Source organism: Mytilus californianus, unplaced genomic scaffold (genome assembly GCF_021869535.1).
Source record: "Mytilus californianus isolate M0D057914Y unplaced genomic scaffold, xbMytCali1.0.p SCAF_3, whole genome shotgun sequence".
Lineage (NCBI taxonomy): Eukaryota > Metazoa > Mollusca > Bivalvia > Mytilida > Mytilidae > Mytilus > Mytilus californianus.
In genome coordinates, this window is record NW_026262679.1 from 23,058,262 (window position 1) to 23,063,237 (window position 4,976).

The following is a 4,976-nucleotide window of genomic DNA, read 5'->3' on the forward strand; positions in this document are numbered from 1 at the left end:
ATGTCCTATGTGTGTAATTGTTTGTCTTAAAGAAATAAAATATGGTATTGACTATTGATTTTAATGGGATAAAACAAACAGAAGAAATCAACTTAAATACCTTTATAAAGTATCAACACCATTTTAAGAAAGTTTTGCAAATACTAATGGTATGATATTATACACCATTACATGTACATTGGCCAGTTGAATTCTTATCAGGATAATTAAAACAAAAAAAATTAAAAGATAACTGTATTAGACATTATAAATGTTTTTCTCACAGTAGCATTGTGAATGGTGAGAACATATTTTCCAAGTTAGAAAACTGAAAACTAAAAATTGTGAAAACATCTACCCGACCGAGAATTATTTTACCAGTTTAATATTTAAAGAAACAATTTGTACCAAGTATATTAACAAGATTTTCTGAAAAAAATAGCAAGAGTAAATCCTGAGATTGGAATAGAGCTTCCAAGATTTGTTAATTCAATGGGAGATAACTCTGTAAAATATGCAGATTTTAATGCAGTTGATATTCAAATCATTATTCTTTGACTTCCTTTTAGTTTTCCATCTTTATATATTAATTTTACAAACTTAGGTGTTGATGTTATACTATTGTGAACATGTAGTAAGAAATCAAAACAATATTTAGTAAATGTTAATGTTGACAGAAATGGATTTATAAAATATATAATAATGTATCCATTTTAATTCCTTTTTAGGTAACCTTTCTGTGACATGATTTTCATGGTGTTGGATTATAAAACTTTGGGGTCTAATACATCTAAAAGGAAGGTAAGTACCAGAATGTTATTCCAGTTTTGAAGAGAAAAAAAAAACCAAATGTATTATAAAATTTCTTTGGAAAATTCTCTCTAGGCTTTTAGGAGTTGGTCAGAAGTCTACTCTTTCGTTTATCAGCTACCATTATATAAGTAAATCTTAGGATCTGATGTAATTACATAAAAAGTTTGCTGGGTTGCTGGATAGCTTTAGACGATTTATAATTACACAATTTATACACATGTTCTCAACATCTATTACACATTTATAGACTACCATTGTTTATATTAAATATATATAAGTATACCAACAATGATCAGTTTAAACAATTTTTGATGATGAAGCATTTTATATTTCAGGTTAACATCACAGCTTGTCCGTAAGGATTGAGGTTGGGAATGGCCATTGGAGCTGACGTTTTTGGTAAGAGAATTAGTACATAGATTTATGAACTATTCAACTTAGAGCATGTCACTAGATTTTTGTCTCGCTTGACAGTCAAAAAGCGAGACTTAGGTATGCTGTTTCCGGCGGCGGTGGCGGTGTCAACAATGTATTAGTTTGTGATTAGGTCTAGTTTATGGTGAACCACAAGTTGTAGGTCAATCATATTTGGTATACAGTTGTATTAGCATTGGCCAACTCAATTCCATGGAGATTATTTGGCCCTGCCCCCTCAGTCATGGTCTATTGACTTTGAAACTTTTGCTTATTTTACATGTATTAGTTTGTGATTAGGTCAGTTTATGAGGAACCATTAGTGGTAGGTCAGGGACTTTCTATACTAACGGGACTCGTCTCTATTGATTTTAACTGATTACTAAGCCGCCTGTTTAAAGCTACCACCCAACAGTAAACTTAGTTTCTACCTCTGATATACGATGCTAGTAGTGATTTGCGTATTTTACAGTTCATTGTAATTATATAATTATTATTAGTTGTTAATATAAAATCTGATTAATAGCCATTTACGATGACAAAAAATATTTTGAAAGAATGATGAATTATTAAACTTAGACGTATCGTTTTAAAGAACATCCCACGTGTGTAAAATGGTTTACCCTATCAAACAAGATGGCGGCTACTGAAAATTCAACGAACAAATACCTCAAAGTTCAAAGATCAATATTTAAAAAACGATCCGAGAAATCTTTTGAAAAACAACATTTTGCAATGACAAAATGTATAAAATTTCATAAAAACGAGTTTTTGTTAAACTTGAACATATAGTTATGAAGAACACTCCGTAAATGGGAAATGATTTGCTATAAAGTCACGTGACATCAGCTACGGCAGAGATCAGTCTGATAATTTGTATAGACATCGTTATAAGTGACCAGTCCCGTTAGTATAGAAAGTCCCTGGGTAGGTCAATGATATTTGGTATGCAGTTGTATAAGCATTGGCACATCTCATTTCCATGTAGATAATTTGGCTCAGTCATGGTCTATTGACTTTGAAAATTTTGCTTAGTTAACATGTATTAGTTTGTGATTAGGTCAGTTCAAGAGGAACTATTAGTGGTAGGCCAATGTTAATTGGTATTCAGTTGTATAAGCATTAGCACATCTCATTTCAATGGAGAATATTTGGCCCCATCCCCTCAGTCATGGCCTATTGACTTTGAAACTTGCTTAGTTTACATATATTAGTTTGTGATAAGATCAGTTTAAGATGAACTGCTAATGTTAAGTTAATGATATTTGGTATGCAAATTTATTGGCATTTATAAGTATCGTTTCCATGGAGATTATATAGCTCCACCCGCTCTTCATGGTTCATTGACTTTGAAACTTTTACATAGTTTACTACAAGTTAATGATTGTGTTTAGGTTTGTTTAAAGGGAACAACTTTTAATAAGTCAATGATATTTGGTGTGCAGTTGTATTAGCATTGGCGCATCTCATTTACATGAAGATGGTTTAGCCATGTACTTCAGTCATGGTTCATTGACTTTGAATATTAGCCTAACTTGTTAAGTATTGCCATTTTAATTTCAACATTTGCATAATCAAAATTACAAAAAATTGAGACATATCTCTGTGACAACAGTTTATTCATGTTATAAGTGTATGTATAATTCGGAAGGGGGTATCAAGATACAAGTAAGGGAAGTCAAAGATTTGAATTTTGGATATCTTCTCTCTGTTTTTTTTTTATCTAAATTAATCCCACTATATAGAAATTAAGATATGTAGTATGATTGCCAACGAGATATTAATCAACCAATAACCACATGACAAGGATGTTAGCAACTATAGAATGCCATTTTATGGTCTTCAACAATGAGCAAAACCTATTCTATATTGTAAGCTATATAAGGCCCCAACATGACAAAATGTGAAATAATTCATATGAGAAAACCAATGACTTGATATAGGATAAAACAATAAACAAAACAAATATGATAGACAACAAACAACGACTTGTTTTTCATCTTTTTTTGCCAACAAAGACTGGTAGTCTAAAAGTTATGTCCACGAGTCACTTTAAAGCTAGGTAAAGAAATGTTATATGCATCATAATTGTAATGCCCAGATAATTATTCTTTTGCATTAAATATTGTTTCAATTATTTTCACATAGTTTTGACAGATATGTTTAAGAATGAATATTTCTTTTTCAGGTAACTTTAACTGTGGCTGCATGAAAATGATTGGGTGACTGTACCAGTAAAGAATGTAATTCAGACAATTTTTGTGTATGTTTGAGAAAATGTTTATAATTTTTTACAAAAAAACAAATAGTGTAAAGATTCTCCATTTTCAACAAGATTGTAAGTTATAGATAACTTATTTTGAATTTTAAAATCTCTCTTTTTTTTACCATTAAAACCAAAGGATATATTCAGGTAGCTCTACTCATGTCCATTCTTGACAATTTTTTTGTCATGCATATTGATACTGAATTGGTTTTTGGTATGTATAGTTTTGTTTTGAGTTCATAGTTCAGATTCAATCATGTATTCATTATTTTTTTTCCCCTGTGGCTAGATTTAATTGGTACTTTGAAAATGAATTGAAATGGACCAATTTTATTTGAAGACCTACTCTTTTAGATATATTAATAATGGTCCGTGTCTAGTCAAAACACTTCCAGAAGTTAAGGATGGAGAATCTTAAAAAAAAAAGAAAAAATGAAATGTATATTTTGGCTTTCACCGTTGTTAAATATATATCTTTTCCGACTTTTTTTGTTTTTTTATGCCCCTGCCATAGGGAAAGGAAGTCCTTCTGTGCTTTTGTTGTTCCTTTTGTCCCATTTTTGTTACTGCACTAAATTTTAAGAGTAATGCCCCTTTATCAGTTGGAAAGTTGCAAATTTGGGCAGTGAGTCACTTACTTTTCTAGAGTTATGCTCCTTTTTCAATTTTTAAAATTGCAAAGCTTGAGCAAGGGCATCGTGTCCTCAGACACATTCTTCTTTTATTTTTTAGCTGAGTTTAATATAATTTATATTTTTATCAATTGTTTTGTTCTTAATAATTATACATTTTTTTATACTGTCTAAAGTATACTTCCTGAGACGGTCTTTAGAGCATTAGGTTTTGGACTCAGGTTTCCAACATTTTCCCACTACAAATTCAGTTTTTAAAGAAGTTTGACCAAGTTCACTCGTTTTAGTTGGTTGTCATGGTTGTTCCTGGCAGGGAGATTGTTGATGATAGAGATTTTGTCATTATTTAGTATTTAACTTGAAATACAGCATAGAAGCATTTCATCAATTATAATTTTTATGATTATCTTTTATGTATATATGCTTACAATTTGTATACATGGATATTGTTTTAAAAATCATTAAAATCTGGTGTCCAGATGAGCTGTCTGGGTTATCAGGAACATGAATATATTGTTAGTTTTGTTTAAGCCTAAATATTTAAGGGATTATAGAAGTTATAGTAATATTATATGAATTATAAGTCTCGTTAATGAAATTTATTTGAGAATGTCATGGACCATAAAAGTACAGGTCAAGTTAGATTTTGATTTTTATACCCCACGCAAAAAAGTTGCGGAGGGTATAATGTTTTTGACCCATCCGTCTGTCCGTCTGTCTGTCCGTTCGTCAGTCAGTCCTGTTCTTGTCATCGCAACTCCTCTGAAATCATTCACTCATTCATTTTTAATTTTGGTATTTCATTTACTGTTTTTTTTTTCTGCATGCAGGTGTATCTGCTCAATTACCTGGTATTAGATCTAAAAATCTAG

The 4,976-nt window shown here is 30.8% G+C and overlaps 1 long non-coding RNA gene across 1 annotated transcript; it reads left to right on the forward strand.

The window, feature by feature from the left end:
• Window positions 1–280: 280 nt before the first annotated feature.
• On the forward strand, window positions 281–4,613 carry LOC127734173 (uncharacterized). The gene is made up of 3 exons (XR_007997456.1): window positions 281–780; window positions 1,128–1,191; window positions 3,395–4,613. It is a non-coding gene; the product is annotated as an uncharacterized LOC127734173 (long non-coding RNA).
• Window positions 4,614–4,976: the final 363 nt, after the last annotated feature.